The following is an 11,459-nucleotide window of genomic DNA, read 5'->3' on the forward strand; positions in this document are numbered from 1 at the left end:
ATCCTGCTCCGTTTGAGCTGGATTAGAAATCACATACCCCCTTAATTATAGGTGTACACACTCCAGACTGGCAGCTGTTTGGACATTCTCAGCTGGGAAATCTGCCCTCAGCAGCCGTCCCCTCCCGGGGCTCAGGGCTGCCTGCTCCGTGCCCATCTGCTGCGTGGCACCGCGCCTGCTCCCAGCTCTTGGCTGCCTGCCCCGGGACACAGGTGCCAGGCAGCGATGCCCTGCGATGGGCAGCCTCCCTCTCCCTTTCTTCCCCCTACTTCTCCAGGAAAATCTCTGTGTCCCCCAGGCAGCTCGAGCTTTGGGCACCGCTCTCGTTGCTCCGTCGGCCGTGCTGCAGTGCCTGGGGTCAGCCCGCAGAGCCGTGCCCTGGTGGATGCTGAGCACTGCAGGGCATGAGGATAGCTGCACCCCAGCTGCTCCTGCATCCCCGTCCATCTCTTACAGCTTTAAAGCCTGGCGGCCCTCTGTGCCGGTGGCATGCTGCTCTGCAGCACAGCCCTCTGTGCTTTCCCCCCCCCTCCCCCGGCACTCACCGCCCATGTGCTGCCAGTGCCACCTGCAGTGTGCTCAGGGCAGGCACCCCGGGCAGTGTGAGCAGTCCTGGGGACGTCAGGCTGCTCCTCACCCTCAGCCTGGGGGCAGCTCCCGGACCCCCTTGGGGGGGAGGGGATGGCTGATCGCCTGCTCCCCGTACAGCCCTTGCTGGGGGCATGGGGACACGGCCTGGAGGCCCCACCCCATAGCAAGCTCTGGTACTTAAGTCCAAGGAGTACCATAATTTGGCTGTTTCCAAACTCAGAACTAACGGGGAAACTGAAGGTACATTGTCCTGCCAATAGAGTAAGGGCCCACCTGGGGAAGGGGGGACAGAGGAAGGGACAGGGAGACCGAGGAGGGACACACATTTCACAGCCACACTGCTCCACTGCTGAGAAAGCCACGAGGGGAGTGAGAGCCCCCCACCAGCTGAGGGGCCCCACAGCCCGCTCTGTGCAATAGCCAGCGGGAACTGCAATTAACGTCTGCTGCAATTTCTTCATTATCATAATGACGGTGCTCAGCAAAATATACGGGAGGCACTGACGGTGACGCCCAGATGCTGAAACCATACGATGCCACATGGAAAATCATGGCACCACGTAAAACCCCGACGTTTCTATGGCACAGCTGCCTCTGCATAATGCCCCCGTAATTCATCAGAGTGCAGCATCTGGTGCTCTGCTGTCATTCTTCAGCTTTCAGACAACCGCAATCTCAAGTGTCTTAATAATAACACAGACCTCCCAGACGGGGGGGAGTGGAGAGAAGGAGGGCTCCTTTTGTGCCATTCGTCCCAAACGAGAGGGATGAAACGGAAAACAATGGGCAGACCCCGGCTCGGAGCGGTCCCGGCGTGAGAAGGATGTGCTGTTGGCGGGTCCCGCAGACGGACCCCGAGGGAAGGGCACTCCCCCCTCCCTGCACTGCCAGTGCTGGGACATCCCCCCTTTCTCCACCCTTTACCGCCGGGGCAGGTGGGAGGGGGCAGGGGCAGCTCCATTAGCGGTGCTGAGCTGCACCTGGGGGGGGGAACTCCTCCTGGGCACGGTATGTTGTCCCCCCAGAGAAGGTATAAGTGGTGAGTGCTGGGCTCTGCCCTGTGGGTGGGAAAGATGTTTTTAGGAGTAGAAGAGGTGTTGTGCTCAATGAGTACATGTGTGGGCTTTGTAAGAGCTGCCCAGGCAGCTCCCCAGTGCCCCCACTGGTTGGGTGTGGGGGACCCTGATCCTTCAGCATTGCAACAGCTGCTGTACTGGAAGACCTCATGGTGCTTATGACAGGTAAGAGAATTTGGTAATCTCAAGTGCATGCAGCTAACAGCCCTTCAGCAGACCTACTGGGACAGCTGTGAGCGTGGCAGTGCAGGATATCTGGATTTGCTTCACTTTTAGCACTCAGAAACCTGTGGCTGCTTTGTGCTTTTAGGGTGGGAGGTGAGCAGGGAGAGGCAGGTGATGTTCCTTAGTTCTTATGGGACTTCTTCACGTGAAAATGGCATAACATCGACAAGCCAAACTTGTGCTAAGCTGCTGCCATAGAGCCCAGCGGGGCTGGATGCTTTGTCTCAGGTGTGAATGAGCCACAGGTGTGTCCCTGGCCACAGCACAGTCCCACCAGCCTCACCTTGCTACCACATGTGATGTTTGTTCCCCTAAACCCTTGGCAGTGCTGTCCAGATGTAAGGCACCGCTGTGAGGTTGCTTTAGGTCACCAGGACTTAACGTTGATGGCAGTGAAGGGCTCCAGCTTGTGGGCCATCCCCTGCAGCATCCTGGGCCCCCATTAGTGCTGGATTTCCCTGCAGCAGTTTTTCCAGACAGTGCTTCTGCCTGGGAGAACAACAGTGTCTGCAGTGTTGGGGTGGGGCTCACAGCACGATGGAGCTGCAGCCTTCCTCACTCGGCCCTGTTACCCCTGCAAACCCTGAAAATGAAATGTTTGCTCTGATGGACGCAGGGTTAATAGATGCAGTAAAATGTTCTCAGGCCAAAGTCCAGCCAACGGGGCTGGCTGTGCTCAGAGCAAACAGGTTACAGCAGTGCTGAGCTGGAGCTGCATTCCTCAGTGTTTGCCCCAAGCAGGGGCGAGGGAGCTGCACAGTGACCCCATCCCTTCGGGAGAACAGAGGTCTCAGGCTTTGTAAGTTCTGGTGATCTTTAACACAGATGTAAATGAATGTTATTGTAGAGTTGCCTCTCCCCTACACCTACTGGTCATGTCTTTGTGGTCCACCTCGTAGCTGCTTCCCATTGCACTGATTTCCTTTGAGTTTGAGGGGGTGTGAGAGCTGCACCCTGCTCACAGAATCGTGTGAGTTGGAAGAGAGCTTTGGTGGCCATTTAGACCTGCTCCCCTCACCTCTGCATCCCTGGGGGTAGCTCCTGTGAGGCTGTGTGGCAGCTCTGTGGGTCACAGCACTGATTGTTCTCCTAAGATACACATACATTTGGCTCAAACCAAATGCAGAGTTTGCTGAGCTCTCACTGGATCAGACCTGAGGGCTGCAGCCCCTGTGCATGGACAGAGAGCTGTCAGTGTCTAACAGCTTGGGACAAAGCCCAGGAAGGAAATGCTTTCCTGCTGGCCTGCCAGGGAATTTTTCTGTCCTTTCTTAAGACATCTTTTTAAATTAAGCTTACCCACTATTTCTGCTTGAGTTGGAGTGGGGGAAAGACACTGCTGAAAAATCAGTTTGGATTTGGATGCTTCTTACGAAGTGGTGATGTGGTCTTATCTCCCTTCATCTCCTCTGGCAACACATGTATGTGGCTGTAGAGCTGCTGAGGTGCTTACTTCATTGCAGCCTTTTGTTTTGTTTCATAGGAAACCAAAGTTTGGCTGTGTCTATGCTTGAATTCTTCTGTGGCATCTTTAATCCAAGCTTGATGACTTGCTTAGGTCCCAGAAGTAGAAAACAGAACAGCAATAAGTACAGGGAAGGAATCGCTGGGATGTGAAAGTCTAGCAGTTGGGCAGGAAGCCTCCACCAGTTTTTGTGATACGTCCTCATGAAGGATCCATGAATCTCTATGTAAAGAGTGGGGAGATGGTTTGAGAGCCTCTGGCAGCAGCATGGCATGGGAATTCTCGCTCCTCAAAGGGTTTGGGGTTAGAGCACCCAGGTGCTCTGTTGTTGCTGAGCAGCCTTTACCCAGGCTGTGTTTGCAACCAGGGGAGTTTCACTTGCTGCCTTATCTGCCTTATCTATTGCTTCCCTGCAGCCAGCACACTGAGGAGTGTTTTCTTCCCATTTATTTGTGTACCTGCCCTAGCAATTGGCCAGAAGAGTTGGAGGATGCTGCAGATACCCAAACAGATATTTTCCTTCTGATGCACGTTCATTGCTCCAGGGATCAATTCTACTGCGTTGCTTACCAGTCCAAATAGGGCACTGCTTTTCCACTTCCAGGTTCAGCACCAAAACGAAGTGGAATCTCCTTGAAAGCCCCCACCCCCTTCCAGAGGTGTGAGAGGAGGGGGCAGCTCAGCCCTTCCCAGAGGGACCCCTGCACACCTCAGTGCTCACTGCTGTGTCCTTGGCAGTGACATGGGATCCCTTGGCCTCAATAACACGTGCTGGGAGCTGGTCTCACTGCACAGATCATTTTGCTGGCTTTGTAAACTTAATCAGTTTACATGTTGCCATTAGGTCAGGGAAGCTGAATTTACCTTAAATAATTAATCCAGATCAATTAAACACAGGATAACTGTGAAGGATAGCGAAAGGAAAAATGACCCTTGTTGCTTCCACATCTTTATCCTGCTCAGACAGCCCATGGCAAAAAGACAGCTTATGGAGCTTTGACAGTGGGAAAGAATGTACATTTATGTCGTGTGATGACATCTCTATCCTGAAGGTTGACCTAATTACTGTGTCTTGTCTCAATTTCTGTCTGGCAGTTATTGTTGCTGTCACAGTGTCAAACACAGCTAATGAAAACATTCAGTGGCTCCATTAAGATATTAGTGGGGTGAGGCTGCTCTGTTGGGTGAGTGTAAATATGTGTTTCTGGTATTTTTGGGGGGGACTATTTTATCAAATACATCATGGAAATAAATATTTGCCAAAACTCCTGGAGGATATTTTCCAAAGAAGAAACTTCTGGAAGATGATTTGTAAAATGTATTTGATAATCATTTAGCGTGCTGATAGGAACCATAGGGAAGAGCCAGCTTGTGGCAAAGCTGGAGGAAGAGGTGATGGGACGGGCTGGGAAGCAGCAGGGCACCCATCCTGTAACAGAGAACTGAAACGCTTTTGCACAGCAGAATCTTCCAGGGGCCGTTCCTGCTGGTCTTGGAGCTGCGTGGCAGCAGCTGGCAGTAATGGCACAGACTGTTTCTTGGTGTCTTTATGAGCTCATTCCATGTAACAGCAGCCAGGAGACAAGCAGGCAGCACTAAGCGTGCTTCTCTTGGGGTTGTGGTTGGAGATAAACCTTTGGTAGGGGGCGGAAGGGTGAGCGTGGGGTGTTCCTATAAGGCTCCTGTTTCCTCCACTCCCAGCGGCGTATGAAGTTTGTTTTCCAGTTCTGAGAACCATCGGCACAAAAGGACCATAAAGAGTTTTAAAAGGACTTTTTTGGCTGGCTGCTTCGGAAGCTCTTTGTAACAAACCGGCAAGTGCAGCTGCCTGCTGTTAGGACACAAGTGCTGCCCTGGCCTCCTCCCAGGGAAGGGAAGGGCTGGGTGAGGTGGAAATGTTTCCAGCCCTCTCTGTTGGTGTAAGGATTGCTTTGGTATGACAGTCTCACCAGCCTTAGCTTCCAGGAAGATCAGCAAAGCCCTGAGCTGTGAAGCAGTTCAGTAAGGATGCAGCCTGTGGGTCAGAATCTTGGTTGCTTGCTTGCTTCAAAATGGAGGTTTTATTCCAAAGTGAAGGAAAATCAGAAGGGTGTGCTCCCAGAGATGGGCTGCTGCTCCAGGACGATCCCAGCTGCCCCCCTTCTCTCGTGTGGTTTTTCTCACAGCTCTGCTCATCCCTTGTCCTCAGGCACAGAGCACTGATACAGCCACATCTCTATATAATGCGCTACTGAAAATGTACTGCGCAACGGTACATCACTGATCTTTTCCTTTCTGATAGGGAAATTAGAGGCTTTGTTTCTTTGGCTGCAGCTCCTGGGGATCAGCACGGTAATGACAGAGCTGATGAACTTTGGGTTGGATGTTGCAATGCTCCACTAGCCCCAGTGCTTATCTGGATTACTTCTCAGAGCACCAATGTCCTGTCCTCTTCACAGGGAGGTTCATAGAGCAGTCCATAAATCCCTGGTGATGCATACAACGGATTTTGTTTTAATTCCCCATCTGTGCCAAGTCACAGTGCGCTGCTAACGAGCTGTGGGTCTGCCCTGCTGTCCTGACATAACCCGTGTGAGGTCTGACCCCAGGCAAAGGTGGTTCTCCCTCTGCCTGCTGGAACGACGTGTGCTGCGATGCTGGTGAGTGTGCTCCTGCGTTGTGTGCATTGCAGCAGCACTGTCAGACACCTAACGTCAGTGGGAAACTTCTGCTTGGGCACACGGGCACGCTTCAAACCTGTTAGCAAAATCATCTGCAGCACTAAAACCGTTGCCCTGCTTTGTTCTGAGGGCCTGCTCTCCCTCTGTTAGGGACTTTGGAGTTTTAGCAGTAATAGAGCGCTTAGCACTACTGCTGGGGGTTTGTGGGAGGAAAATGCAGCTGCAGGAGCAGTGGGTACTGCAAAGAGTTAACCTGCACTGCTGGTTGCATGACAGCCCCCAGCTGTCAGTGCCTTCCCTCCAGCGTTTCTCTCCTTTATTTCATCAAAGCAACAGGCATGGTTTTAATTTTCCATGACTTGCTTATGAAATACGATCCTTGCTGTAATAAAGAAATGATTTGGTTTGTAATGGATACATAAGAAATCAATTTCCTATTCTTAAATTAGGTGGGATTAACAATGAAGCAAACAATAAGCAGAGCAACAGAGAGAAAGAGGAACAGGAGAAGGGCTCAGCAGCCCTGAGACAGAGTGGGCTGCATTGGCCGTGAGACTCTGCCTTCATTAACTGCTTTGCTGAGGCACTCAATGGCTGGAGTGTTTCTTCCAATGTATGTTCATTCTCTGCCTGAAAATTATGGCTTGGGGAAGTTTTCTGAAGATTCACGGCTCTCCTTCTGCCTAGCAGTGACATTTGAGGTTTGGAATGAGTCATTACCACCATAAATGTCGGGGGAGCAGCTGTCCTCCCCGGCCTCCCTCTGCATCCCCAGCACCTGCAGCGCGTTGCCTGGACCAGGAGGTGGGGACCTGTTTCCCAGCATCAGGAAGAGAAGGAGCTTCCAGCTTCTGCTTCCTAAGGTTACTGCAATATGGGAGAGAGCTCCATGGGATGCTCCATGTGCTCTCCTCCTGGGGCACAGAGCAGCATCCCTGGGGCCGTGTGCTGTGGGGGCACCCGCTCAGTTTCAGGACGCTGCACCTCAGAGCTGCAGCCATCTCCAGAGGCAGATTGCCCTTTAGACCTTGGCCTGCAGACAGTTGATACAGGTTTCCCTGCCAAGCGGTGCTGAGCGCTGCCAGCATGTTTTTGTGTCGTTAACAGATGTGCTGTTGCTCTGGTTTCCTAGGCTCACACGCAGTGCGTGCCCTTCTGTGCAGGGAGCGTGAGGCCCACGCTGACCCCAGAGCCATCACTCAGAGCACTGTGCAGGTGGGGGCTGTGCAGTGCTGGGGTCTGAGCCCATCTCAGCCTGTCCCCTCGCAGAGCTGTGCGCTAGACTTGCTAGAGCTGCTCTTTTGGTGCCAGCATCTCCTCCTGGCCCCGCTCCACGCCTGTGCTAAGTGGCTTTGGAGCTGCCCCAGGGGTCTGTCACGGGTTGGAATTAGAGCTGCATTTGGCTGGCTGGTCTGTCTTCCCTTCCTGGATGCTCTTGCTTTTTTTAGCTTATCTCAGTTCTGCATGGGTTTGTGAGTTCCTGCTGAAGTCTCTAACAAGATTTGTATGGTGGCTTCTTTTTTCCTCCAAGCAATCATAATTTGGCCAGAAATAAATGTCTGCAAAAATCTTTTTAAAGTCTCTCCTTCATGTAGGTTTCAGCAGCCTGCTTGAGAGACAAGCCATAAAAACCGACAGGACTTGTGGAAATGGTTGGTAGGACTTCTAGGACTGGGCAGGAGTCCAAACAATTTCTTGTAATCTTCTCCACATAGATCTGTTATTGCTGGGGCAGGTACCAGATGCATTATCACTACTAATCTCCTTCAGGGGTGGAGGGGTGCCTGAGTGCAGATAGCTATGATGAAACGGGGCCAGCTTTCTGTCTTGCTGCTATAAAGTCCAAGAAAACTCCATGAAGTCTGAGGCCTGCTTCTACTTACCAGTGTCGGAGGGATACTGTTTTTGTACTCTAAGACTCATAGTTATCAAACATCTTCCCCCTCTATTTCCAAGCTGCTATCCTACTTAAATTTATAGCATTTTTTTTTTCCCTTTGGCTACTCCTGGAGCTTCAAGTAACTGTTGGTAGGCTCTACAGCTCCAAGGACAAAACAGAACAAATGTCCAAAACCAAACCCCGATTTCTGGTCATTGGAGGCTCTGCCCTCCTCCTTCTCTGGCACCATGGCCCTTCACAAACTTGTTATTTAGTACTGAGGTAATCCAGCCTGAGATGGAAGGATGGTTCAGGCATGCTTGCTTTAATGAGATCATACTTGAATGGTCTGTAGGAGAAGGAAAGTAGGCACTAACGTATGTCAGAGTCCACGAGTCAGATTCTCTACCAGAGTCAGGGCACTGTACTGTCACCTCTGGAAGGTTTGCTTAGGTCTTCCCACCCTTGTGCCAGTAGGAATCATTCCTGGGAGAGCTGGGCTGCTCTGGGTGCAAAAGTACAGAATCACAGTGCTTTGGCAGCATTAGTGGGGGCTGATGGCTGTCCTGTCCACCTCGTAGAAGGTGAGCTTCGTTTGGCCTGGAGCAAGGTTGTTTATTAGGATCTAATTTTTGGGAAAGGCCCTTCCTTGGGCACCTCCACTTGGGAAGTGCCATTGTGGTGCTTTGTACGAACAAGAACAACCACTGGTACTTAAACTATCAGCAACAAACTGCAGCTTTACAAAAGGTTATTTTAGATGAATGCTGGGCTGTGCAAAAATGACTCTAAAGCTTTTATACGTTCCTTTGGGAGGATTATAACAGATGTTTTCTTCTCTTTTTTTTCCCTCAGTGGTCAGTATCTGACATTTCCAAGGAAGATACAAAAAGCATTTCTGGGGTGTGTGTTTGGAACAGTCCTGCTAGCAGCTTATTGACTGAACAAGAGCTGTAGTCAAGTAATGTCAGTGATCTGGCTGCTCACATTTACACTGGAGTAAAGGCATGGCAAGGGTGGGGAGGGCAGTGATGAGGAGCAGAGGCAGTGCCTCAGTGCCACTGGCGGTGGCAAAGGGCAGGGAAAGCCTTCTGTGTGTGCAGGGGCAGCACGGGGCAATTCTGCACGTCCTTATACAACAAAGAAATCGTGTTTGCAATGATCAGAATAGCCTACATTTTGCATATTGGTGTATCCTTCTCTATTAGAGCTCTTCAGGTGAAACTTAGATCTGTGATGGCCTCAGAAAGCAAGAAGATGTACGATAGCAATTCATTTTCTCCCGCTCCTTTTTTCACACCTAGCTGTTCCACGTGGAGATTCGCAGATGTGGTGGGATGCGTTCTGGAGTCTTGCTGACTGAGGTGTGCCAGCACTGGTTTGATGAATGTGCCCTTTTGTACTGCTGAGGTTAAAGCACTGCCAGGAATGTCCTCCATGATCGCCAATAATGATCACTAACTTGGAATTTAGGGTGCACTGCTTTGCCATTCGTGAGCAGCTTTTTAGTAGTCTTGCAGCCAGGTATGTCTGTTGTCACAATAAGTGTCTTCAGTGAGGGAGCTAATTGACTATGCTGCCACAAGTATGGAATAAATCATGTTACTATGGTAGCCAAGGTTTTTGGAAAACAGTATTTCCTACAGCATGAATGCCTTTTCTCTGAATTTTACTTCCTTCCCTGAAAATAGCCCTCTCAGCACAGAGTTGTGAGATTTGAAGTGGGATTTTGCTTTTTTCTGAGGAAGAGCTCTGCAGCAAGCTGGAAGCTGCCTCCCAGTTTTACTTCTCTATTTGGTGTAGCGTTCATTCATGTTGACAGGCCAGAGGTGTGTTGATATATTATGTACTCGGACTAATTATGAGAGGGATTGGAACCTGAGAAAGGGTTTTGAAGGAATGAGACAAAAATGCAGTTGAAAATCTGACCTTGTAAATGCTTCGAAAGGAGTCCAAAGCAAGGCACCGGACTCAGGGACTTCTCAACCTGTGCAGAGGTTGGACCAAGGCCTGGGTCTGAGCTGTGCACATCTGTCTGTGCTAATGTGAGTACTTGGCACTAAGACCTGGGAGTTAAAGGGGCTGCACGAACTTGGTAGCACTGAGCAGGGCCTCTGTGGGCACGGCGTGTCCATCACTGTGCCATCTGCTTTTGGGAAATCATGACAGAAGTAAGGTATCAGCCCATGTCCCCAGAAGTATTCGTGGTTAGAGTGTGATTCTGACTTTGTGTCTCTTCTCGTCAGCCACTGGTACATCCACAAGTGTTCTAACAAAGTATTTTGTTTCTTGCTTCCCAGAATACCAAGTGCATTTCATAACACAGCTGTTGCAAATGTTATGGCTCTGTACTCTTCATGTGTTAGTCTTTCTGTGTTTCCTTTCTCTGAATCTCATTTAATAGGGGAAGTTTTATATTTCTCTACTAATTTGTTGAAGTTTATTGCATTTGTTGCCTTCCCCTCTTTCTTTAGAAAATCAGGGGAAATTCCAAATTTCAATTTAAAAGCATTTCATTCCAATTCATTTTGTTTTTACGGAGCATAGTATTTGTTGGAGGGAGAGAAGCTGAGATCACAATCTGGCTCGGTTGACTGAGTTTCTAAATTTTAAACCTCCGCCTTCTCTTTTTTAAACATTTTCTCTGCCAATACTAAACACTGTGATCATTCAAGATGTAAATTGTACTCCCCATAGATGCTGATAGGTTACAGATACATTTACATACAAAGGAGCTGTTGAATGATTCACATAAGAAGTTATTTTCTTGTTCTCAACCTTAAGAGGACAGCAGATATTCCCCGTTTTCTGTAGCTGCAGGAATGGTTTACATGCTCATCACTCTGAGCAATGTTTGAGGACATTCTCTCTGACATTACCACAATGGATTTTCTGAGATCTCCTCCCTCAGTCTTACCCAAATGGCAGCTCCCATACAGCCAAAGCAGTTTGAGAATGGACCCATTCAACCAACGACAGAATTCTGAACGGCTCTGTTTTATACATATGATGGCACGCCTTGTGTCACAGAGGAGTGACTGTTAGCTGCGTTGAGTCTTCCACCTTGACTGAGTGACTGATTTGAACCTGGAGCCCATTCAGGAGCATAGAGGTTAAAGGTGGCATTCAGGAGCCTTACACCCATGAAGATGTGTTACTGAGCAGCAGACAGGCCGACAATCACAGCACTCCTCTGCTTCCCTCACAGCTTTCTGTTGTCTATGTTTTGTGTGACCTAGCTATCGACTTATACTGTATTACTCGATTCAGAGTTGGTAATGTTTGAGTTAACTCCTATGGTTGAAGTCAGGAGGCAGTCAGTGGCTTTTTGGGCTGTGTGACCTCTCCTAGCAAACTTGGAAGGGCATCTGTTGACCAGCTCTGATACTGTTTGTTCTGGGAGGAAGCAGGGTCTATAAAAAGGCTTATTACACAATGTAAATGATTTTCTTTTTGCTAAGCAAATATTTGCTATGTATTTTGGGAGATCAAGCATTCAAAGTGAAAAAGCACGTTACCTGCCAGGGATGTGAGAAGCACGTAAAGGATATCTTAAAGTGGGA

Source organism: Cyrtonyx montezumae, unplaced genomic scaffold (assembly GCF_038088225.1).
Source record: "Cyrtonyx montezumae isolate F1298 unplaced genomic scaffold, pur_monq_1.0 scaffold_9, whole genome shotgun sequence".
In the NCBI taxonomy this organism is placed as follows: domain Eukaryota; kingdom Metazoa; phylum Chordata; class Aves; order Galliformes; family Odontophoridae; genus Cyrtonyx; species Cyrtonyx montezumae.